The following is a 26,003-nucleotide window of genomic DNA, read 5'->3' as shown; positions in this document are numbered from 1 at the left end:
GGGTCGCCTGTGAACAGCACCTATTCTGCAGCCATCGGCCTCAGTCACCCCCTTTAATCCTCACAACCTGCCTGGAAGGTACTCCTATCCTGTGCAGGGGGAGGGCAGGATCAGGAAGGTGCAGTAATTTGCCCAAGTCACACACAGCTCTTTCAGCAGTGGCAGCTTGAGAGACTGAGATCTTTCTACTGTGAATTGCTGCCTTTGGGGAGTGGCTACCACTGTGTAAATGGATCTGGAGATGGCTGGGATTCCATTGTCCAAGCAGGTGGCGAGGATGGAGGTGACTGCTCAAAGGAGCCCTGGCTGGGTGGGCAAGAAGGACACAGAGGCTGCTGGGCTAGCATGTCGATACTCCAGACCCCAGGCTACCTCACTGGCCTATTGGTCACTCACGTAAACTGTACCAGACACTGGGCAAAGCCCTTTAGCATCCATGAGCAAACTAAGGCACAGAGAAGTGAAGGAATATGCCCAAGGTCAACAGTACATGGACTGGCAAGGACAGAGCCCAGGACGCTTAGCTCCTTAGGCCACCCCATCCTCTCCAGGAAGCAACTAGGTGGGTTCAGATAATAGAACAGGAGCCAGGCAGCCCCATGACTGGTAGGCAGCTTGGCCAATCGGGGCAGACCCAGAGGCTACGTGGGAATCACCTGAGGTAGAAGGTGCTGAGAGCCAGAGCCTGGGGTGGACAGCTCCAGGGCATGCGGGCCAAGATCCAGGACACAAAATCTCTCTGGCCTCAGAAATGTGCAGACATTTCCCCCTCATAGCCACAGGGAGCAAGGGATGAACACCCTTCTCCACACTCAGCAGAAGATGGGCAGTGCCAAGAAGGGCAGGGAGTCAGCTCAGGCTGGGAACACACCCAGGTTGCCCCACGATGGGGTGTGGCATCAACTTTAGACAGTCCCTCACCACTACCACCACCAAGCCCCAAGGAGACCCCAAAGTTGGAATCAGAGGGCTTGGGGCTACTTTCTAGCTCCATCCACCCATACTGAGGGGTCTGAGGCTCAGTGTCTTCAACCTTTAGATGGGAATAAGGTCTGGGGCAGGGCAGGGTGTGGCCAGTGGACCTGTGGATCAAATCCAACCCACCACCTACATTTTGGTACGGCTTACGAGCTAAGAACAGATTTTACATGTTTAAATAGTTGGAAAAAATTAAAAGAAGAATAGTTTGTAATGCATGAAATTCAAATTTCAACATCCATAAATAAAGTTGTGCTGGCACACGCCCACTGGTTTTTGTCTTGTCCACAGATGCTATGGCACGGCAATGGATGAGTGGGGCAGTTGCGCCAGAGGCCGTTTGGCCCATAAAGCCTAAAACATTTACTGCCTAGCCCCTCACGGTAAAAGTTTGCCGGCCCCTGGTGTTGGCGACCAAATGGTGACACAGGGGCCCCAGACAAGGTTTCAAGTCCTAGCCAGTGCATAGCCACAGAGAAGGGACTTTCGGGGCCTCATTCTCCTCACGGGTAGAGTGGGGCTCCCAACTGAGCCCCGTTACAGACATAGTGAGGTTAGTACCTGGCACTGTCAGGGGTCAATGAGTGGGAACTGGGGCAAGCATCTTTATCAAGTACTTCCAGAAGCGGTGAGGGTGAACGTTTCATTTGCAGATGAAATTAAACATAGAGAACATCTCCCAGCGTTATGCTTTCTTGCATACACTTTCGGTAAACACTGGAGGGGTCTGCCTATGATGTCCTATGAAGATGTCCTGACAGCCACAAGACAAGCGCCTCTTATTTGGAAAATTCTGGAAGTCACTAATTAACCGTCACGAGCTGTGTGAGCGGTAGGAAGAAGGTGCTGCTTTTCTGTTGTACTTTATAGCAGGTGAAGTGACCATTCCCAAGCAACTATAATTTAAATGGACCAAATATATAATTTTGTGCCGAATCAGTCTGTACAGTGAAATTATTATACTAATGTTTTACTAACTCCTACTCATCCTTCGATTCTCCCCTCAGACATCCGCCTCATCCAGTAAACCTCCTACTCTAGCCAGCCATGTCACCACCGCCAGGCCACCCTCCCCTAGCCAACACTCTCCCTCTCTGCTTCCTTCCAATAGCAATGGATGCTGGAGCAGGACCTGGAACAGGTTCTGGCATCAGACTGCCTGCATTTGAATGTAATTCTATCACCTCTTAGCTGTGTGACCTTGAAAAAATGACTTAACCTCTCTGAGCCTCAACCCAATCATCTGTGAAAAAAGGAAAATAAAATCTATTCGGAAGATTTACCCAGAGATTAAATTACATAATGTGGGTAAAGTGTCTGGCATGGAGTAGGCTTTCAATAAATGGAGGTTACTGTTACAACTCCTGATGCTCCGGACAGTAATTTTCTGCTCACTTGTCCATCTCCACTATGGGTTGTGATACCTTGAGGGGAAAGACACTGTATTATTTATGAGAACAAAGTAGGCTCCCAGAAAATGTTGCCAACTGGAAGACGGGTGGATAGAGGGATGGAGGGAGGGAGGGACGGAGGGACAGAGGGAATGGAGAGGTGAAGGGGAGGGGGAGGAACGTCCACGTAGAACACCAGGACTTTCAAGTGCTCAGCCACCTGAAGCGGGTCTGAGAGCCACTGCCCCTAGTTCAGCTGAGACTATTTTCAGACCTCTTTTGTCCTTGTCCAAGAGGTGGGGACGGGGTCGTGTAGGGTGAGCACCCTGAGCCGGCTCACCCAAGACCCACTGCCAAGGCGCCCTCACCTTCCCCAGAGCCCCTGGGCACAGGAAGTGGGACTGGAGAGGGGCTGGTGTCTTTGAGAGAACCCCTTCTCTGTGTTGGCCCCCTGTGAGTTTGTACCCATAGAGTAGGAGGTTTGGTTTGTCCCTCAGCTGAGCATGGGGGAGGCGCCTTCCAGCCTGACCCTAGAACCTGGATGCCCCCACACAGCCTTGGGGAACCCGAGTGGTGCAGCCGCATCGCACCTGATCTGGCGGGACACTCAGTAGGAGACCCAGCACAGGTGACTGCCCCCCACCCCCACCTCCTCACCTGTCAAATGACAGGACCACGGCAGCGTTTTCCCGAGCGGTTCCTCAGAATACGAGTCCTAGGAGACGTGCTGTTAACAGAAAATGTGGCTGTCACCGTTTGTGGAGCGCCGATTCTCCTCCCCGAGTCACTGTCCATTAGGCTGTAAACACTGCTGACTTGAAACAGTTTCTCGCTTACTAGCCCTCAACACCACGTGGAACACATGTTAGGAAATGCGAAACCACAGGCTCGAGGGCCTTGGGGGCTGGCACTCCAGGATTCTAAGTGCTGCGGATTCAGAGGAGGGGATCACATGGTCCTTCAACCCACCAGCTCACTCCGACTGGACGCCTAAGAGCCTCGGCGGAGTCTCCCTCTTCCTCATCCCCCTCATCCCACAGCCCAATCCAGCACCTCCCCCGGCCCCACGCCTCACCTCCCGCTTGGACCAGTACAGCTCGTTGGCTGGTCACAGGTTCCACTCTGCCCTCGCTGCTCGCCAATCCATTATCCACACCTCAGGAAGGGCTTTGAAATATGCAAACTGGACCTTGTTACCCCCCTGCCTGCAACCCTGCAATGGTGATGTAACCGACATGTTTGCCATAGAATTAACGCTCTCATGTGGCCGGAGGGGCCGTGCCTGGTTTGCCCGGCCCCTCCTCTGTCCAGCACCTCCCTCCTTCCCATACACGTCCATTCCTCAGGCCACTCTTTCCTGTTGTTCAGGTACACGGTAGCAGGCCCTTTCCCACATCAGCACCTTTGACCTGTGGTTCTTCCAAAAGCACTTCTCCCCCAAAGCCCCAGGCTGGCGCCTTCCCTCCTGTAGGGAGTTCCCTCCTCCCAGAGGCCTTCCCTGAATACCTGGTCTACACAGCGGGCCTCACCTGCAGCTGCACATGAGAATCAGAATATGCCAAGGCCCAGGGCCCCGTCCCTGCCCCACCAACTCATCAGAATCCCAGTGACTCTTAAGGAGCAGAAGCTTGATACCTGGGCCTGTCACGTGCCCCATTCACTGCAGTTGTCTTATTGGTTCACTAGTGTGTCTGGAGCCTCCATCAGAATAAGGATCCTTAAGGGGAGGGGCTGTGTCTGTCTCATTCACCCTATATCCCAGAGCCAGGCACAGTGCCTAGTATGTAGCAAGTACTCGAGATGCATTTGCAGAAAGCAGGAAAGGAAGCGGGGGAGTCTGGAAAAGTTTCTTAAAGAAGACAAGACAAACCAACTTTGATCCTGCAACTGGAGGTTTCATGTCCTTAGAAATGACATTGCTGGCTTGGGGGGAGGGGGTCGCTTCCCCCCAAGATTGGATTTCAATCTCCTTTGGGTCAGAAAAGCCGATGGAAGTTGTGAACCACCTCCCAAGAAAGATGCACACAGCTGGGCAGGCACATGCGGTCATCAGGTCAGGGGCCATTAACCCCAGAAAGCCCGGAGGTTCTTACTGTCCCCATCTCCCATTTGTTTAGCGTAGTGGTTCCCCATCATGGAGGCACCCTGGAACTATGCCGGGAACTCTAAAACTTGGAGGCCCGGGTCCCTCCCAGATGCTGATTTAATTGGTCCTGAGGTACAGCCCAGGCACCAGGGTTTTTTAAGGCTCTCCTGGGGACTCTAATGTGTGACACCCAGCATGGCTCAGTCCCTCTGCTCACAGTGGGACGCAGGGCCTGATCAGGGAGAATCTCACACATGAAGCTCCTGGCACCTCTGCTCCATCCCTGACTTCCTGGAGGCACCAACCCCCAGAGCAACGTCCACTGTGCAGGAGAAGACTTTTGGGATCAGTGCATTTTTTCCATCGGGGCCGGAGAAAGCAAGAGCCTTCAGGTCACACAGGAAGATCGGGGCTGAATACACAGTGGAAGATGTGAGGATTCTGAGCCCAGAGTTCTTCTCCCTCCACCTGCTGCCCTGACCCAGCTCACCAGGCCTTTGGCATAGAGAGGTGTTAGAGCTGAACTCAGAGTCACCCGGTGACCCTTGGTACCCTGCCCTGGATCTGCCATATATCAGCCATATTACCTTGGGAGACACCGCAGAGCTGCCTCCTTATCAGTGAATGGGGACACTAAACCCACACACCCCACCCTGGTGTGAAGGTGACCGGCAATCAGGCTAGCACGTAGTAGGACTTTAGCCCGTGCTGGCACCCTGACCCACTCCTACTCTCCCTGCTTGAAATGCCAAATATGCCACACACATCTGACGGGCTGTGTGGCCTCGGACAATCACTTCACCACTGTGTCTCAGCTTTCCCACCTATAAAATGGACTTAATAATGGGTTATGGTGAGGCTTACAGGAGTTAGTATCTATAAAGCGCCTGGCACCCAGTGAATGTGAAATAAATGCTACCAATTATGATAATGTCCTAAGCCTGTTGGTTTCCTGACCCACAGTCTGCAGCCCCTGGAGGACTGATCCAGCCTCCAGATGGGGGCCTCGTCTGGAGGTCTCTGTGCCAGAGGCTGACCGCTGCTGCTCTGGGGCAAGGGAGGTGGCGTTAAGGTAAACAGGGCTGGGCTGAGCTGCCCAAGAAAGGGGGGGCCTCTGCTCTCCACCTGGGCGGGGCCTATGTCTCACCCTCTGGGTTGTGCCCAGGGGCCTGCCTGAGGCCTGGAGGTCCAGCCAGTCTGGTGAGTTGGACAACTGATCCCGTGGGAGCTTGAGAGAGCCTGGCTGCCCTGCTCTGGAAGCCCGTCCGTCCACAGGCGCTCCACCTGCAAGCCAGTTCTTGGCCACCCGCCCCTCCAGTCCTCTGGACTTTGCCAGGTTTGCCCACAAAAAGGGGCTGGGCACAGGTGGCTGTGTTTGTTTTCATGTGGGACAGGTGATGTGTTTCCTGAAACCCCGGCTGACTCCAGGGGCTGGCTTGCTGACCTCCTCACTATCTTATTTTTCATCCTCTGGTCTTACTTTGTTGTTGTTGTTGTTATTAAAACAGGAAAGAAAAAGCCAAAGGTAAAAAGCTGTCACTCTGGGCAACAGGAAAATCATGAGGCGTGATTGGGATCTTAAGGTTCCGCCAAGACCTCGGTTTGAATCCCAGCTCTGCTTCCTACTAGCTGTGCTGTGACCTTGAGCAAGGGAGTTATTGCACCTGAGTCCAGCATCTGATCTCTTAGCACGGGGACACTAGCTCGCCGGGCCCGTCTCACAGGATTGTGGGAGGACCGAGATAAGGTGCAGAAAGAGCTCTGGGGGCACTGTCAGGGCTCACAATACAAGTGACCAAATCCCACCACCGCTGCAATCATGGAAGCAATGCATCCAGACATGACCCTCCCAGGAATCAAGAGCTTTAGAGCCCAAGTCCTTTTTGTCTTACACATGAGGAACCCAGGGCCCAGTGAGAACCAGCTCCTGCCATGGAATTCCATGAGCTGGCGTGACAGGCTCCCATTCTCCTAAGGACTTTACACCCTGGAGAGTGGGGCCCGAGGTACCAGAGGAATGCAGACAGCAGCCGCCCCCGGCCAGACTGTGGCAGAGGAGGGACAGCACTTTATAGTTTGTATCATGCCATTCACATTGTCCCTCGTTTAATCTCTCTAACACCCCACCCCTGAGATATTATTATTCCCCATTTAACAGATGAAGAAATTGAGACTCAGAGGTTCAGTGGTTTGCCTAAGGCCACACAAGTGAGTGGCTAAGCCCTGATTAAAATTCAGGTCTGACTTGAGACCAGAACTCTTTCCTTCTCACCTGTTGCCTAAGGGAACGAGGTAGATGGTGGAACCTGCCCACCCCACCACACCTCTGTTTGTCTGCCTGGCCCCATCCTGCCCCAGCTCTGAGGCCTGACTCTTGGTTTCCTGTCAGGAAGGAAACGATCAACCCTGCCAAATTTGGCCACGGTATTCCTTCAGTGTGGTTGATGAGGCTGATACATGTGGCCCTTCCCAGCAGGCTTTGTTCTGAAACCCAAGCGATGAGACTAGAGGGCCTTCAGCATGAAGAAGGGGGCTACTCTGATGGGGATACATCCTGGGGAACAGCAAACACCTGGAGCCTTTCAGGCTTCCCACCTGGCTCCCTTGCAGCCAAAGATTCAAGTTGAGGTGGAGCCATAGCCTCAGGTCTCTCCTTTTCCATGGCTCCCTTTCTCAACTGCTTTTGGTTCTCTTGGCAGGCTGCTTGGACTCCATGCCGACCCCACTCCCTCCCAACACTGGGTACTAAGGCTCACACACTCAGATTCATAGTGCCAGAAAGGCTTTTGACATAACCTACTTCAGTCCCCATTTCTCAGATTGAGAGACTGTGGCCCAGAGAGGCCCATGACTCCCCACCCTTCTGGGGAAAGTGTATTTTCTGTACGTGTGGTAGGGGCGGGGGGGGGGGGGATTGGTTAGAGCATTAGTGCTTCCCAACCTGTTTCACATCATGATATATACAGAAGTATATGTATTTATTTAGCACACTGGGGTGGAGAGACAGGATTGCACCTGGTCTGAAGTGACTGGCCCAGGGTTCTGTCCCCAAGGGCTGAGATACCTCAACACATCAGTAATCCATTTGGGCACATCAGTTGGGAAGCCCCAGGTTGGAGGCATCTTTAGGAAGATGAGAGGCTGGCCAGGAGTCCCAGATTCCAGGGGCCCTAACAAGAGGACTCGGATTCCCAGGTACGTTCTCAAGAGTCAGCCACCTTCCAAGGACCCCTCCCTAGCCCCATGGGCAGGAGGCAGAAAAATAAACCACATCAGAGCATGGACTTTGAATTGAGAGAGACCTAATTCTAATCCCATTTTGTAGAGCTGTGTGACCTTTGACAAGTTGCCAACCCACTCTGAGCCTCATGTGTAAAAAGGGGATATCAAGGCTTATCCAGGAAGATGGCGGAATCAGCTTGCCAAATTCCAGAATGTGAGGATGACAGAGACTGAGCACTCTGGGAAGACGTTGTGTTAGGCAAAGAGTCTCTTTTTCACATGGCAGGAGGAGGGTATGCATAAAGGCTGACGCCTGAGACATGGGACACACTCAGGTTCCTACAAACTGCCCAGGAAAGGTTACCATCACCCAAGGACTTAAATGGAAGTTGAGCGGAGGGAGGACTGATGAATGAAACGAATATACCCCAAAGCACCCCCCCGGGAGTGGTTTCACTCACATTTTCTCATTTAGCCCCACACTAGCCTGCCAGGTGGAGGGCATGGCTTCATCATTCCCGTTTTATAAGCGGGACCTCTGGGGCTTAGGAAGGTGGTGGCATTTGTCCTGGTCATATGGGGGACAGTGGCCCAGCTAAGCTTTGCTCTCCAGACCCTCTGACTTTGGAGCCCAAGGTCCTCAGCATTTTGTAATACTGCTTCCTACCACAGAAGGCCTAAGGCGCTGCCACTCCAGGGGTCTCCCAAGTGGCTATCCTCTGCTCAGAGGTTCTTTCCTGAGCCACTGCCCATTGCAGTTCATTGAAGCCCCACTTCAAGTGGGCTCCGAGTTGGATGCAGGAAATGGATGAATGAAACCCATCACTGCCCCCAGGGTGCCTAAACTGAAGGAACAAAGACACGAAAATGAGCAATTATACACCAAAATAGTCATAAAGCACCATGCTGATTCCAGCCTCCAGCTTCCCTTTTAACAGACAAGATGGGCTCTTTAGAACATTGTTTCCAGTATTTAATAACAAAGCTAACATTTTTACAGTTACTACTTGCCAGAGATTGTGCCAAGTCCTTCATGATGTTCAGTTTATCCTTGTAATGACCCTCTGAGGTAAGCACTGCTTTTAACCCCATTTTATAGTTGAAGACACTGAGACTCAAGGTCCAAGACCCAAGGTTACAGTTTATGGAGCTGGGATTTGAACCCCAACAGAGCCCCAGTGCTTTACTGTCATGCTATGCCGCTTGCAGAAACAAAGTTATAAATGATACATAACTAAAATACCTCACCAAGGCCCAGCCTACTTTAATTGTATTTCACAGCCCGACCTCTGAACCCAACCAACTGCAGACTTTCTGTGGCTGCACCAGGTAGCAGTGGCCAGCTTGCACACTCACCCGAGAGACTGGACAGCTGGGGCAGATGGATAACAAAGGGTTAACATCTGGGCCAGAGCTGGGGGTCCTAAGAAATGGAGGCTGGGTACTGGGTGTGGGCCCTTAGCAAGATGATTAGGAAGAAGGAGGGGGATGCTAATCAGGGACCCCACATGGCAGCAGGCAGGCTCTTCAGTCACAACATACCCTCCCCAGGCACTGGGCTCAGGAAGGAAGAGATGGGGCTCCTAAGATGCCACTTCCTCCAAACAACCTTCCTAGAACATTCTCCTGCACAGACCCTCACAGAGCACTGACAGTCCTAGTTAGAACAGACTTCAGATGGTTGTGGGTTCGAATCCTGACTCTGTCCACCCCTAATTGTCATTAAACTTTTCTGAGCCTCAGTTCCCTCATCTGTAAAATGGGCTAATACTTCCTACCTCCGAAGGCTGTCGTTATCAACACCTCCCTAGGCCTGAGAGGCACTTTGGCTTCAGGGGCATTTGATGGAGAGGGGTGGGGGGGTCCGTGAGACACAGTCAAGACAGAGTGCTACACACACAGGTACAGGGACTCTCTCTCTGTCATGGATTCTAGGAGGAAAACACAGAGAAGATGTGGAGACTTTAAACTCCAAGAGCTTGAAGGAGGCTGGGGTTAGTTTTCCTGGCTGAGACCCAGGTGAGGACAGGACAGAGCTCTCTGGGGGCTTACCCCTCTGTCCTTCGGTTCTTCCCCCACCTTTCTCTTCCCTTCTGCATATGTTTCTGTCTCTGTCAGTGGCTTCCCCTGAGCCTTCCCCTCTGCCTTGCCTCTTCCTGTTTCTGAGACCATCTCTCAAGTCTCTCCCTCTCACATCCTGAGAGCCTCTGAACATCCAGAGTGTCCAGGGCCACCTCACCCAGCACACAGGGCCTGGCTGCAGCCTAGCCAGCCCTCTCCGTGGCAGGCACCCAGCGCCAGGGAGGAGTGGCCCCAAACAATCCATTTCCACAGTCAACTGCAGGGTTCCAGGCCCTCTGAGGCTAGGATAAAGGGTTGCACCATCCATGGGGCATGTAGAGCCCAAACTTCTATTCCCAAGCAAGGCAGTGGCCATTTAACCAGACACCTGACAGTTGGGGTAGGAAAAGGGTAACAGGAGACCAGCACAGCCTGTCAGGGTTCCTTGCCCAGGGAGACAGAGGCCTGGACCTCTCAGGTCCTCTGGGATTGCTGAGGAGCTGGGCCTGGGCAGCGCCAGCCCCCTTAGCCTGGTCTCAGCCAGGTGGCCTTGGGCCCCAGCACCTGCTAGACCTTCCTGAGACCCTCTAGCTTCAAAGGGAGACGGATGGGGTGGGGGGTGGGGGCATTGGTGGGAGGTCAAAAGAAAAATAGGGGAGGATGGGGAAAGGAGAGTAAGAGAGGCAGACACAAAGAGATAAGGAAAGAGAGACCGAGAATGACAGGGAGAGGGGGACAGAAAGACAGATTCCAGGTGAAGGGAGACGCCTGTGAATCCTGAGCCCTCTCTGGTCTCCATGGAAAGCCCCCAGGGGAGCCTGAGGCAAAACCTGCCCAGGAATGCAGCTCTGCTGACCCAGGCGGGATCCCACCCTGGGAGCCAGCCCAGACCACCCCAAATGCGCACCTTCACCCTCTTCTGTTGGTCTCTTTGAGGGCCAGAGCCCTCTGGTTCTTACCTACACCATCCTCCCCCCACCAGCCATCAACAATGGCCCACCCCATTCTTCTCAGCCTTGGCCTCCCCCCGATACTGCAGTGCCTTGGACCGAAAGCCCCCCTCCGCCCCATTCCTGAGAAGGCTGGGTCTTTAGCACCAGAAGTGCTGCTTAAGTCACTCACAGGCCCCTAAGGGAGCTGAAGCAGAGAGAGGGACTTGAGCTCAGCCAGCAGCAATGAAGCCAAAATGAGCACCCAGCTCACAAACAGCCCCATGGAATCCCCCCAACGGGAGCCCTCGGGGCCCTGGGGAGGAAAGAAGAAAGGGACCATGCCCAGCTGGCTCTACCCTGTCATCCATCACTCCCCTCCCCTAAATCTCAACTTCCCTATCTGTGCAATGGGAATGGTCCCTGTGCCAGCCCCTAAGGCAGGGTGAAAATCTAGGACCCTCCACCCTGGAGACCTAGGTCTCTGCCACCCTCACCTCCTCTCAATCCACTTCCCACTCTGGATTCAAGGGGCCTGCCCCTGGAGGGCAACATTTTGCCAAGAACGTGAGCAGCGCTGAGTCGGGGAATGGGGGTGGGTGGAGAGGTGGTAAGTCCCAGCTGTGGGCCTTCACAAGTCCCCTTCCCTCTCTGGGACAACAACAGTTCATTCCTACCTTACAGGGAGGTGTGAGGTTTGAGAAACGAAAATGCTCTGGCACAATAAAGGGAAGTGTGGTGATTATTATCACCGTGAGAGGTTCCGGCCCCAGTGAGTTGGGAGGAGGGGGAGTGTACAGACGGACACACAGACAGAAACAGAAAGGAAATGTGCTCGGTGCCCTAGGAAGGAGTCTGGCACGGGGTTCCAGGGCCCAGGCCTGGGGTTTCAAGAGTTCTCAGCAGGAGGGCCAGTGGGAGCATCACGTGGGTCTCAGAACGTCAGGCAGGGCCTGCACAGGATCAAAACGTTCAGAGAGGCTGCTTCCCCGAGGGGGGGCCCAGCATGCCAGGCCCAGAACCAAGAGCACAGCAGCCTAGTGAGCCTCCGGGTGTCCAGAGGGAAAGGCGACTGTTTGCTTTGCAGCAGGAAAATGGATATGTAAATGAACCCACTACTGGCTGGACTCCAGGCCCCGGGAGGGCGCTCTCAGGGATTCAGTCATCTGGATTCCCATGCCTACTCATCCGCTCCACCAGGAAGCCCTACGTGATCCTGAGAACACAGGAGATATATGGACCCCTTCCACAGATCTGGAAACTGAGGCTCGGGAAGGTATTAGGTTGGTGCAAAAGTAACTGCAGCTTTTGCAATTATCTTCTAACCTGGTAAACTGCAATTACTTTTGCACCCAATCGAATACTATGCCCAAGGTCACAGCTCGGAACTGGCACAGCCTGCTAGGAGCTGAGTTTGTCCCTCGGCCCAACCCTTCCCCCATTATCTGCCTAGAACACCCCATTGCCAGAGCAGATTGAGTTCAGGTCTTAGACCAAGGCCCAACCAGACACCCCACTCAAGGGGGCTGGGTGGGTGGAGGTGGAATGAAGCCGGAGCTGATTGCAGGGAAGGGGAGAGAGCGGCATTTCCTGAGCGCCTGGGATCCCCCAGATGTCAGCGGTAGGTGTTTTGCACACTTTATCTCATGCAAGCCTCACAAGGGGTCAGTGAGGAAAGCAGCTTTCATATTGTCAGGAGAACAAAGCCAGCGGTCACAGAAGATAAGTAACTTGCTCCAGGTTGCAAAGTGTGAATCACAGGTCTGAGGCTGACCCTGAAGGGGTCAGATGTCCCCAGCCCACGAGACATAGCGCCCTGACCCCTGCCAACCTGGCTGACCCAAGGGGCTCTCGGACCCACAGCAGCCACAGCCCTTGCTCTCACGGCCTCGTCGGGAAGTGAATTAAGTGTGTTTGCCAGTTCATCCACTGGACAGACCTGAGACAACTGGGTTGGCTTGGCCAGAGCACCAAGGCTTTCCCGAGGGAAGAAGGTGACTCGAGCTGGGCTTGGAATAATGAGGAAGACTAAGTCAGGTCAGGAGACAGGAGAGGAGGTGAGGGCATTCAGGCCGAACCACAGGGCCTGAGCACTGAGGTCTGAGAGTCTGGAAAATTCTGTACTGTGCATTTGGAGGGCAGGCACAGTTCCCAAGGGAAGCCAGGGGCTGAGGTGGGAAGAGAGAGCTGAGCTAGACCCCTCTTCCCCCCACAACCCAGGTTCTCAAAAGTCCAGGCCTGGGCAGCAGCCAGTAACAGACACAGCCTGGACCACCCTGTCTTCCTGGTTCCTGGCCCAGAGCAAGAATCTCAAGCCAGCCTTTCCTGGAAATCTGGGTGCCTTGCACCCAAGACCCCCTCAGCCCAACTAGGAGTCCTGGAATCCCTAACCCTGAGGCTGAGAATACAGAGGAGCGCAGAGTTCTCCTTCCTTACTTAGGAGGCAGGGCGGAGTGAGGGGGCAGGCTCGGGATAGGGAGCAAAGACAACATAGTTCAAGTCGTGGCTCCAGCACCTCCTCAGCTGGACGATCCTGGGCATCTCACTCATAGCCTCTCTCATTATCTGTAAAATGGGCTCAATAATAGTACTCCCCCTGCCTATTTCACAAGGTTCTGGAAAGCTCACAGGACTAATTATGTGAGAAAACGTCCACTGCTAAAAGCTATAGAGCATAAGGTATTATTATGAGAAATGAGGACTCAGACACCTCAAGCAGGGGAGTGATTTGCCCAAAGTCACACAGCCAGGTGGCAGCAGAGCGCGACCTGAACTGGGTATCCTGATGGCTCGGCCAGAGCCCTCCCAGTGCAGCACCCCAAATCCCAGGGGAGCCCTGCCCCTCAAGCTGACCCTCTTTGCATGGGTGGTGGGTGGAGCACAGCTGCTTCCCCCATATGCCAGCTCCTTCAGTCCAGACCTGTTGCCACTCCAGACAAGGGGACCCAGCCTTGGAGTTTGGGATTGAAAGCCCAGCTCTGTGACTTTCAGCTGTGACCTTGGGTAAGTAGTTTCAGCCCTGGGACACTGAGTTTCCTCATCTGTAAATGGAGGCTAATGGTAACCTCTATCTGGGGCACCTGGTGGGAGGATGACCTGATGTCACGGCTGCAAAGTGCCCAGGGCAGGGTCTAGCTCATATTAGATGCTCAACAGATGAGGTTCTCTCCTCTCCCTCTGCTGTGCCTGCCAGGCAACTCCCAGGCTGCAGGAGAAAGTTTCCGACCTCCCGGAAAACCTGCCCAGAACAATAACTGGGAACATAAACTGGCTGGAGGACACTAGATCTTGGAAGAAGATCACGTTACTAAATGGCTAGTGGGGGGTAAAAGTAGAGCCAGACCTTGGCTCAGAGATGGTGTGGGGGAACCTGCCTTCCCAGCCCTGTCACTCAGGGTCCCCTGGGGCAGGAACAGTGTTCAAGGAAGGCACCTCTACTCCTGCAGGGGGGAAGCCCAGAGTGAGGGGACGGCAGAGAGAGGTGACAGGCCAGAGTTCCTGTGTCAGTGCTTCTGTCAACTTTCAGGAGACCTGTCAGAGCCTCAGTTTTCCTTTCTGTAAAATAGGGATGGTGATCATCATCTTATCCTCCTGCACATAAATATATACGTAGCACATACTAAAGAAGGGGTAATGAGGTGGGGGCTGGGGAAGGTGAGTTCAGGTCTCACACGAGCCTTTCTCAAACGTGACAAGGTTCCTACTGTCAGCAGCACCGGAAGCTGAAACTCACCACACACACCCCCTCCCGGCCCCATTCCACTACTTCATTGGTTCTCAAAGTGTGGTCCCCGGACCAGCAGCCAGATCTCCTGGGAACATGTTAGCAATGTACATTCTCCAGCTGCACCCCAGACCAACAGAATCAGAAACTCTCGGGGTACGATCCGTGCTTTAACAAACCCTCCAGGAAACTGACATGTGTCAGAGTTTGAGAAGTACTACGCCACCCCATGACCCATATTCTACTCCAGAGAAACTTCCTCCCACAGACTCCTCTTCCCACTCCCTGACTCCCATAAGGCTGCTGGGGAGGAAGGAGTCATCATGGAGAGAGGTCATTAAATAGTAACGAGATCCCATAATTAGTTAATGACACCACTGGCTCCCAGAAAGGAGGGTCAAAAGTCAGACTACAGTTGAAAAGGAAAAGCTCCCCCATATCTTTCTGTCTCTTTCACACACACACAAACATAACATACCTCAAAGAGCCCGCCCTCTCGCTTCTGTGGGTCTTCAAACTAGCACTGAGGGGTACTGTCTGTCCCTTCCTCCAGGGGGGCTGGAGCTAAGTGTGGGGGTACATTCTGGTGAGTGTCAGGGAAAGGGCTTTTGCCTGAGAAGGTGACTCTCAGACCTTGAATTTAAAAACCACCTGACTGGAAAGCCACTTCTAGCAATTCACTCTGTGGAAAGTTGAGCACAGAGCTGAGCATACGTCTGGACGAGGTAGTCACTGTAGCAATGTGGATACTAATGAAAAATTCAAAACGGCCTAAATGTGCAACAGCAGGGCAATGCTTAACTAGGTCACAGTAGATCCATGTGACATGATGCTAAGGCGCAAGGAACCACGCGGGGGAAGAATATTGAACAACGTGGAAAAATCCTCCCTTACAATGTTAACTGAAAAGTGGCAGCACAGGAAGTGGTTCACACGATGATATGATCCCAATCGTGTGTGTGTGTGTGTGTGTACAAAAAACTGTTCACTCAACTTATCTCTGAGTGGTAATGTCCTCCTTTGCATCTGTTCTTTACCCTCTAAATTTTTCGACAAAAACTATTTCTTTGATAACTAGAAAGTTATTTTTAAAGTGCTTACTTGGTTCAGATAGAGATGAAGTTTTTTTAAAAATGGACAGAAACAGCTCTTTCCTACATTAGAATCACTGGCCGGGGGCAGCCCTGCATAAAAGGGAGACTTGGTCCCTTTAGGGGGTGTCTACATTCAATGTGGCCCCAGGATCAGGATCAATGAGTGGAAGCTAAGGGAAGAAGGGTTTGCTCAAATTCTATACCATATTTCAGAGTTAGATCTGTCCAGAAAGGAAAGGTAGTGAGTTCTCCAAGCCTTGAGGTATGTAAGCAAGTCTGGATGTTGTCCATGGAATCAGACTGGGGAGGTAGGTCGACTCAATGGACTATAGAGCTGCTCACAAGACCACGCTCCTCTAGTCACAAGCACCCAAGTTGGCCCTCAACTCTAAGCCAAGAGCATTCAGGTCAAGGCTAGGCTCACACAGTCTAATCAAGGACTAAGCCTACAGAGGCCTAAGACCCTTCTGACCCCCAGAGAGCTCCAAACAGTCCTGGAAATCTCTTTCCCTCCAGATCAAGGACCTTCGTCCTTGGGCAGGAGGATTTTTTGTCATTTCCCCAAAGGCATAGTAGGAGCAGCCTTTGTTCATCATTATCACCCGCTGGCTTGTACGAAGGGTCCGTTCTGAACTGGGCCCACTACTAAGCATTTTACCTACACCCATTACCTCATTTAATCCCCATGCAAGCCCATTAGAGAAGTACCATTACATTCTCCATTTCACGGGTAAGGAAACCATGGCTCTGAGAGGTTGAGAAACGTGCCCAAAGGTGAGCAGATAGTGGGAGGAAGAGCTGGCCCATACCTCGGTCTGGCCACCCTCAAGGCCTGAGAAGCCGGAGGAAGCCCACGCTGTGCGGATAACCCCAGTGGTCCCCTCCACGCAGCTCACCACCTCCCAGATATGCACAAAGTTTGAGAGGCATGACACAATGCTCTGCAGTCTCCTGGCAAAAAGGAGCCTGCTGCTGGATCCTGCCAGGACAGGGTGCGGGGCAAAGAGAAAGGGAATCAGAGAGGATTTTGGAGACCCTCTAACTGCCTAGTGCCAGATTAGATGATACATCATCCCTGTTCCAGTTTCATCTCTGCTGTATATTCAGATGCCAGAGGTCAAGGAGGTCGGTTGTCTGTATGACCAACAGTGACCTAAGGCCTAACCACTCACTCACTTGCCACAGGACCTCATACATATCACTCTTCCTACTCCCACTGAGTTTCCATTTCCTCTACATGGGAGGATGTCTCATCAGCCCCCATTGCAACATTCTAATATTCCATCCCCTAAGACAGTGAGTGGAAGAGTAATTTTCCAACCATTGTAATAGAATGACTTGTTGTTATCACTATCAGCAACGACAAATTAACATTTATTGAGTGGTCACTGCACACCAGGAATCATTTAAAGTGCCTCACATTTATGGGTGGGAACACATATTCCCCGCTCCACTTGTTTCCATGAGGAGGGACCTCTACCGGAGGAACACCTTTGGCCTCGCTCCGCCCCTTCACGCTCCCTTCACGCAGGACCAAACAGTGGGCATGCTCAGTGGGGCCCCGCCTCAGGAGAGCCAACTGCCTGCTGGGAGTATTCCATCAGGGCTGCACTCGGCTGCTACCACCTGCTTCTGCAGGGTAGCTGGCCCCTGTCAAAAGCTGCTTGTGACAGGACAGGTAACAGTGCTAGTGCCAGGGCAGACGGTTAGCCAGCCCTCTGGGCCCCGGACCTGAAGCCACGTTCTCTGGCCTGCCTGCTCAGTAATGCCGCTGACGTTTGGAGCTCCATCTTTGTCAACTGTTTTCTTTTCACTTCGTTCAAAATTCAGGAGAAAGGGTTTCCCTCTAAAACCTCAGGATGTGTTCAGCTCGTTCAACCGTCACAGCACTCCCCTGAATTAGGTATTATTTTCCTTATTGTCAGCATGAGGAAATGAAGCCCGTTGGTGTCACAGACTGTTGAAAAGCTTGTTGAAAAGCTTTGTAAACATCAGGCAGCACTCAGGGTGCACCACAATGGGAGCTGGGGGACACTCCCATCCCTATCAGACTCTTGTCTCCGAGGCGGTGGACATAGCCTCTCCCTCCATACACATTCCCTCAGTCTTTTGAGGCTTGACAAATTGATATTCACTTGAAACCAACACCCCACCTCCTTTTGGGAAAAAAAACACACACACACTTTATTAACAACAAAAAGCTCAATGCGATCCCAAGTTCATATAATACATTTTTGTTTTACGTATGTATAGTAAGATTTTTGGTAGCTTTATTGTATAAGTGTGTCCTTTCTTAAGCATAAACATAATATGGCCTCACTACAGAAGATTCAGAAAATAGAGGAAATTAAAAAAAAATAAAGGTCTGTAATCTGATCTATATAATCCCACTGGTATGTGTATATTTAAATGGATTCATCTACTTTCTGGCCTTGTTGAGTACAGTTGTCGGGGGTGGGGCAGCGCTGCCATTCTGTGTCTGAAGTGCCTCTGTGACAGCACTGAGACCTGCCTACAGTGGCTGTCTCAATGCAGGAGAATGGGCCAGGCACCCAGAAGTCCTTTCAGTGAATAAAACACTGCAAGTGCCCACTGTGACGCTGTGCCTCGTTTACAAATGCCAAGTGCAGCAAATGCAGGATAATTATATTTTTGCAGCCCAAGAAGGGTTGTAACTTGCCCGAAGTCACATGGAAAGTAAAGGATGAATAGGATCAGAATCCAGGTCTCCTGATCCTCAGACAAAGCTAATCACCAAGCTTTCCTGCCCCCAGAGACTTAAATCCTGCTTCCTAATAATAATAGCAACCCCACCAAAACCAGCTCATACACGTATAGCACTTACTCAGTGCCAGGCACACTTCAGAAATGCTTCACATACACTCATTCATAGCATTCTCAAACAACTCTGTGAGTTATGTACTATTATCATTTCCATTTTAGATGCTGAAACTAATGCACAGAAAGGTTAAGACACTTGCCTAAGGTCACACCCAGCAGTAAAGTAGCAGAGGTGGGAATCATTCTCAGGCAGTTTGGTTCCAGAGTCCATGATATTGCCTATGGTTCCTTCCCCACTCTCCTGGGTCAAGCCCAGCTGGACCCCAGGCAGGGTTCTGGACCACTTGCGGCCTGAAGAGTAAGAAAACCAGTCTAGAGGGTCACCTCCCTAGAAAAGGTCACTCTGCAACTTTACAACAGAGACTGACTTTGAAACCAGGCTTCCTAATGCCCAGCCAGCACTTTATCCATTTCTTTGCATCGGCTCTATGAACCTAGGTCCAGAATTCTCAACAATTTCCAGCCAAGATCACCCCTGAATACATCATGGAAAGTCAGGGGAGGGCCCCAAAGAAAGGGCAGAAGTCCCTACTGCAGGGAAAGCAGCCAGAGGGGGGTAGTGGAGGTGCTTCCCAGAACTTCCCACCTGGTAGTCTGGAGTGATAATATCAGGAGTGGGCCTTCTGGAGGCCACATTCCCATTCCCCCAGCCCTGAGCCCATGCCCTCACAGAGCAGTAGCACCTTCCACAAATAACTGCTGACTTGAAAGTGCCTTTTCTGGCTGAGTCAGGGTTCACTAAGGACTAGAGTGACCCCTCAACAGGCAGGGTTGGAGGAAGTTGGACTGTTCCCCTCTTAGGAGGGGAAAGGCCAGACCTTACAAGGAAAGCCAGAGCCAAAGCCCCAACTGAATTAATTCCAGGCCAGCAGACCTCCTGGACCCAGGTTCCAGGAGCCAGCCTAAAGGGCAAGGCAGGGGCATCCAGACCCTGCTTCCTGGCTCCACCTTTACCAAAGAGTCACCAACGATCTGGCACCAAGTGGGGTCCTGCTGGGCCACCCCGAGGAGAATCACTTACTTATTCATTCAACCACCGTTTCCTGAGTACCTGCTGTGTGCCAGGCCTTGAGCCAGGAGTCAAGGATACAGAGATGGAAAGGGCAGCCCCTGACTGGGAAAGTTCACAGAGACACCCCATAGGCCACAAAACAGCAGCAAAGAGGAAAGTACTCTGTGTGGACAAGCACAGAGGAGAGAGGGGAAGGGAAAGGAGGGGGTATGGAGAAAGTCTGCCACTGACATTCACACTTAACGTACTTCCCCCCTCAGGAAACTTAACGTCATGTTGGGGAGGCCCAACTACCCCCAGGAAGAGCCGAGGAGCATCACACAGCCGGAAATGACTAGCGTCTTGTGGCACGCACACACACGTATGTTGGAGAGGGCCCACGCAGAAGGTAGATGCTCTGGGGAATGTTCCTGGAGGCCTAAGAAGCAGCCTGGTACAAGCTTTGAAAGACGGGTCAGAGGCAGAAAAGAATAGCTCTCATTTATGAAACACTCACTGTGTGCTGGGTATAAAATTGCCAAGCTTCACATGCACTTTTTGGTCTTATCTCACATTCCCCCACAAGGTAGTTACCATTACTATCCCCAATTTTCAGATTCAGAAACTGAGGGTCACACAGCTAGGAATGGGCAGAACCAGGATTCCAGCTCCAAGTCCAACTCTTGACCACCATGCTGTATGCCATGTCCCTATTCTGCAGACAGGTAGAAGATAGGCAAAGGTGCTTCCGGTGGGGAGTAAGCAAGGGTCAGGAGGTGGGACAGATTACATGTTTGAGAGGAGTCACCCACTTCCACTCTTTTTGAGAGCCTGTATTGTGTACATGTGTGTGCATGCATACACACACACATGCACGTGGGCGTGCGCTCCCATTTGCCCTAATGTACAAATGACAAATCCCGAGTCACAGAAACCCCCGAGAGCCAAGTAAAGAATAGTCCATTAGCAGAGCAGGGAAGGGAAGCCCAGGTCAAAGAGCCTGTAAACAGAGGAGCTGGAACTAACTTCACCAGAATACAGGCCTCTTCCCTCCCCTCAGCTGCTTCTCCATGGTCAGCACAGAGTGAATCAGCTGCTGACAGGAAACCCACCGTGTAGGGGGAACCCCAGGGGTGAGTCAGAAACTAGCCTGCCACCAGATACCAACTGGGCCTGTGGTTGGCCTACTCCTCAGAGGCAGCATCAGGGTGAAGGGAAGAGAAGCAACATGTACATGTACCACACCAATATTTTTAACTTCTGGGCTTCCCTCCTGGCACCTCAGATCTGGCTTAGAGGGGGGGAAGTGGTGGGCAGGGCAGTTCCTGCTGAGATGAGACCAGCCCCCTACCACCACTCCTGGCCCTGCCCTGTTCCACAGAGAGGCCCAGCTCTTCCCTCCCTCCTGCCTCTCCCAGAACCAACTCCTGATGGTTTGATGTCCTTGATTAAATCATAACCACCCCCTCTGAGTTTCCCATGGGGTGGAGGACGTGGGTATAACAGCTTGGAGCAAGGGGTAAAGGCCAAGCCAAAACCAGGGGGTTCCAGCTGGCCCCAGATGCTCCAAACTGAAAGGAATGCTCAGGGCTTGGCCTGGCTCATCCCTGTGCCAGGAGAGGGCTGTCTGGTCCTCAGGGGGGAACAGGAGTTGGGTCTCAGGGTGGTGGGAGGCAGGGGACAGGCTTAAAAGTGTGAGGCCTCAAGCGAGAGGGGACTGCCCCACATGGCAGAAACTTCAGAGGAGCCCTGGGGAACCAAAATCCACACCTCCACCCCATCTCTGTACACGGGAAATTTGTACCCCCACTGTCAAACCTCTAACCTTGGTCCTCCCTGGGTAGGGGTGTGAGGGGGAAAGCCACAGGCACTTCCCCTCCACCCTGCTCCCAAACCTACCACTGACCAGCTCAAGCTCTGCCATTTGGCCCAGGTGCTTCACCATCATGGGCAAACACAGGGACAACTTGGGCGGCTCCCTCACTATCAGTCGTTAGCACTTATCACCCTCCCCACCCACCCAATCCAGCACCTTCTTGATCCCCTGCTATGCACCATGGTCTAGGCTGGGTGGGAAACAGAAAGAAACACAGGGCATACACTAGGACACTCTCTCCTCTCCCACGCTCTGGGTCCCCTCCCACTTCCCTGAAGGTGCCTTTTCTATCCCCCAGTTGCAGATATCTCCAAAGCCCTCCTTCCCTGTCACCACCAACTTCGGTTCATTACCCCTTGACCACTGGGTCACCCTCTCCGGCACGCTTGGCAGACTGCCTTTCCTGAAGTGCCACTCTGACTGTGTCACTCCCCTACTCAGAAACCTTCAGTGGTTTTCACTTTCTGCAAATCAGAACCAATCCAAACGTCTCACCTTGGCATCCACGGCGCTCCCCGAGTTGATCCAACCTACCATTTCCCCTTCACCTCCCTGCACAATCCCAACTCTTCAGCCAGACTGAGAAACCAGGCAGTTTCTTAAAAATTCCCTGAATACTCTAACCTCCTTGCTTTTGCCTAGCTATTTCCCTCTGTCTTTCTTGTGGCTGCGGAAAGCCTTTCAATCCTTATGGCTCACCCAAAATTCCACCTCCTCCATGAAGCTTTCCTGAAGAACCCTTTCATCTTGTCTTCATTACGTCCTATCAGAGTCACTGGTACTCTTGTCTTAGTTCCTTCCCAGACAGTAAACAACGAAAGAATGGGATCAATGTGTCATCGTTTATCATTCATCACGTGGGATGGAGGGTGGTGGGGAGGATTTTCCAGTAGATGCTCACTAAGCTCGGTTTGAAATGAACATCTTCTCCCCCAACAGGCACCACCTACTGACCCTCTCCCTGCCACACCAAACTCTAATCTTATGCCATTCAAATGCTTAAAGAGGGGAGTCTGTGGCCCCAAGTTGATCCAAACTCAACCGGGACTTGGGAGCCCAGACAAAAAGTTCTGCTCAGGTCTCACTAACTCCAGTGTCTCACTTCTTCTCAGCACCAATTCTAAGCACACAAACACACACACTCTCCTCCACATAGTGCAGCCTTCAGTCAGACTCTGTCCCACAGTACTTTCCAGCTGGTTCTAAAGTGCAGGGCTCGTCTCCCCAGGAGATGCAGGGAGCCGGCATGCAGCATTCCATTCTCCTTCACTGTCCAACCCTGATCAAACAGGTAACAGGTGCCCACACTGCCCCTCAGCTTCAGCCCAAGCCAAGTGTGCAATAGAAGGGCTGGATTCAAGCCACCAGAGCAGTACAGACCCATGAAATCTCATTTAGCCCAGAACCCTGGGTGTGACTTATCCTCTCCAGCAGGGGCATGGACGGGATGGGAAGCCCTCACTGTCAGCAACTCAAAATGAGGGCAGAGCCCATCTCTGGATGGTTCACCTCTGTACCCCTGAGCACCATCTAATATACATAGGTGCTCAGTAAACATTTGGGGGTTTACTTAATTGGACAGCTGTCAACCTCAAGCAATATTACAGAAAATTCAGCCACTCTTTGGTCCAGATGACACTCTGAACCCCACCCTGCAATGGACAAAGTGATGCTGGAGACAAATGGCAATTTCTGGCTCTCACAGGTCAGGAGGGGATGCAGCCAGCCTCTGACCCTCCAAAAACAGGCTCATTCCCAGGCAGGAAGCCAGCCTACCACCTGCCCAGCCACATCAGAGCAGCTGTCTTGTGGTGAGGCCTCGCTGGACGCCTGGCGCCTTGCTAAGTACTGTATACCCATTATTCCATTAAGTCCTCACTACTGCCATTGGGTACTGTTATTATTCCCATTTTACAGATGGGGAAACTGAAGCTTGGAAAGGGAGTGGAATCTAAGTCAGTTTGGGCCCAAAGCCCAAGCTCATGACCACTGAACTAGGCTGCCCAGCTACCATGGCCCTGGCACAGAGCACCCGCTACCACTAAGGACAGAAGCCTCCAGACCCAGGAACTAACCCTGGGTTCGCAGCAAGAGCCCCAGGCCCTGGGCTTGACTCTAAGCCCAAAGTTTCGCAGGGTTTTTCACTTCTCTTCCCTACTCACCGAGATAAGAACTTGTCCCCTGCTTTCCACCCCAGGCCTCCCAGGCCAAGGCACCTGGAAAAGCCCTTGGAGAGGGACAAAAGCCCCGTTGAGTTTCTGGCCTGCACTCATATGGGGCTCTCAGAGTTGGGGGGAAAGGGAGACTGAAACCTTCCTGACTTGGGCTCAACTCCCGCTTCATGCTCACAGAAACTTTGCTCTGCTCAGTGCCACTCCGCAGGCAGAGAAACTGCAGCCTGGGCAGCGCGATCTGAATACCTGTGGCTGAACTGCAGTCGTTCTCACCTGCCAGCCCTCACCTTCCGGGGTTTTACTGAGAAAGGGCAACTCCACGGGCAAACGGGAGTTCACCTGGTTCAACCTCCTCCTTTTACTGGAACCCTAGAGGTCCAAAACCGGCTGGGGGACGGGCCCCGGGTCACACAGCTGGTGCATGGCGGAGCCGGAGAACTTAGGCTCCTTCTCACCCACCCACCAGCTGACTTCGTGGCCCGACCTGCCACTTGTTCCGAGAAAGCTACCCCAGCGCGCTTTGGAAGTGGGGGCGAAAACTAACTTTGCTACTGGTTGTCCAGCCGGCCTCCCCCCGTCCCTTCTCACCTGCTGGCTCTGCTTTTTGCTCGGTCCTGCAAGCCTGGCTTCGCCCGCTCGCGCCTCAGTCTGTCTCCGACTGCGCAGCGCTGGGTTCAGTCACTCGACAGTGCCCCCCCAGCGGCCCTCAGGGAAAGCAACGGCCTTAGCCAGGCCCCGCCCCCGCTTGAGGAAACGCCCCTGACACGCCCCCTGGCTTCCAGACTCTGGTCCGCCAGCCCCGCCCCCGGGCGATGCTGGAACGTAGCCTGACTCCTAGCCCTGCCAGGCTCCGCCCCCCACGGCTTCCCTACTCTAACGCGGCCAGCCCCGCCCTGCGACCTACTGAGGGTGGGGCCCCGCCTTTTGCCCCGCCCCACTGTGCCCTCTCAATCGATCCCGTCAGCCCCGCCCCCAGGCGCGCAGAAGATGAGGTCCGCTTCTGGGCCCGCCTCCTAGGCCCTGTCCTCTGTGCGCCTCCAGCCCTCGGCCCTTCCCGGATAAAGCCTGAATCCCGGCCTGGCCCGGCCCTGCGCTCAAGCCCTGCTGGATGGGAAGCCCCCCTCACAGCGATACCTAACGGTCCCGCAACTCTTTGTCCTTCCTCGTACTCCCCAGGCCCCTCTCAGGCCGCTGGCCCTACTCCCCAGGCCCTCCCACCGCCCCCATCACATTCTCCTCCCCGCCTATCCCGGCCCCCAGGCCCTTGTAGAGTGAGACCACGCCCCAGGCATGCCCCTTCCCTGCCTCAGCACCTTCCTAAACCTGCCCTGTCCTGCCAACCCCAACCCCCGGCGGGCAGGCCTCTGGCCCCCACGCTGGCATTCCAGGGCGGTTGTATCCGGGTACAACCTGGGAACCCGGAACGGCGTGGGAGCGGTTTGCGTTCCAAGTCCCGACCTCTGTCAGGAGGCGGCTAGGGCCCAAACACTTTTTGAAAATATTAACAGCTACCGCTGATTAAACTCTCGCCAGGGGCTGGGCTCTATGCCATGCACTGTAAAAACTACTGGCTCTTGAATTTGCAGGACTCTATGCAAATATTGCGTCCATTTTACTCAAGAGCAACCTGAGGCTGAGAGACGGGAAGTCATAGCCTCTGAGTCTCACACTAGTGGTGAGTGGGATCCAGCCCCAGCCTGCCTGGACTGGCCGGCCCCTGCAGAAGTGGCCCAAGCCAGCCAGCTGTTGGGGCAGTGCCCAGCAAGCTGCCTGCAGTGACGGAGGAGGCCTGGGGTGATGAGGGGGGTGGCAGGAGGGGCTGCTGGCCTGGGCCCTCAGAAGCTGGCTTTCGCCTTTGAGAAGTGGCCCAGAATTAAGATGGGCTGCAAAAGGTCTCCAGATGTGATTGGTGGCCCCAACCTGTATCCCAGCCTGTGCATTGCTAGACCCCAGGGACCAGCCTCAGACAGGTTACCTACCAGGGCCATTCACCTGTGCAGCTGACAAAGCTTTCACTCCCATTAGCTCATTGGCATCTCACAAGGACGTCATTGTGGGGATGGTATGATTATTACCTCCCTGCATGGGTGAAGTAGGGTGGGAACTGGATCCCGGCCCAGCAAAGTCTCCCAAAGTATAGTCCTTAGAGCAGCAGCAGCAGCAGCAGCAGCAGCAGCTGGGAACTTACTAGGAATGTGTGTTTTGGGGCCTCATCCCAGACCTACTGAATGAGAAACTGGGGAAGAGCCTAGCAATTTGTTTTAACAAGGCCTCCAGGTGATTTGAACCACACTCAAGTTTGAGAACCACTCACTGTTCAGCAAAATGGCGAAGAAGTTCGGGTGGTCGGACAATCACACAAACCAGGTAGACCCGTGGGAGCCTTGTGGCCCAAGGCAAGATAAGGTACTGTCGATGTAAGAAACATCCAAACCTGTAGAGAATTTTCATGAGCTTATTTGAGCCAAAACTGACAATCACCAGGAAGCAAGATCTCAAATGCTTTGGAGAAGGACAGTTTTGCAGTTTCTTTTATACATTTCAAATTAAGGAGGGAACTTGAGGAAGATTGCATGAAGGTGGGAGAAAGGACAAGTGGGGGTTGGATTACAGGATAGTTACCAAGATTATGTGCA

General features: G+C 53.1%; 1 protein-coding gene across 4 annotated transcripts in view; it reads right to left on the bottom strand.

The window, feature by feature from the left end:
* Positions 1–24,096, bottom strand: part of CD82 (CD82 molecule) — a 50,334-nt gene extending 26,238 nt beyond the window's left edge. For 2 of the 4 annotated variants that reach the window (XM_019746449.2, XM_019746450.2), the window contains exons 1-2: positions 23,956–24,096; positions 3,027–3,096 (exon numbers count right to left, since the gene is read on the bottom strand). The gene's annotated coding sequence lies outside the window, so the exon portion shown is untranslated. The remainder of the gene's footprint in view (positions 1–3,026; positions 3,097–23,955) is intronic. The other 2 variants (XM_019746451.2, XM_074336251.1) reach the window with 2 other exon arrangements.
* Positions 24,097–26,003: the final 1,907 nt, after the last annotated feature.

The sequence above is a fragment of the Rhinolophus sinicus genome, linkage group LG06 (genome assembly GCF_036562045.2).
Source record: "Rhinolophus sinicus isolate RSC01 linkage group LG06, ASM3656204v1, whole genome shotgun sequence".
NCBI lineage: Eukaryota > Metazoa > Chordata > Mammalia > Chiroptera > Rhinolophidae > Rhinolophus > Rhinolophus sinicus.
The sequence above is the reverse complement of the archived record's forward strand: the minus strand, read 5'-3'. Positions and strand labels throughout refer to the sequence as shown.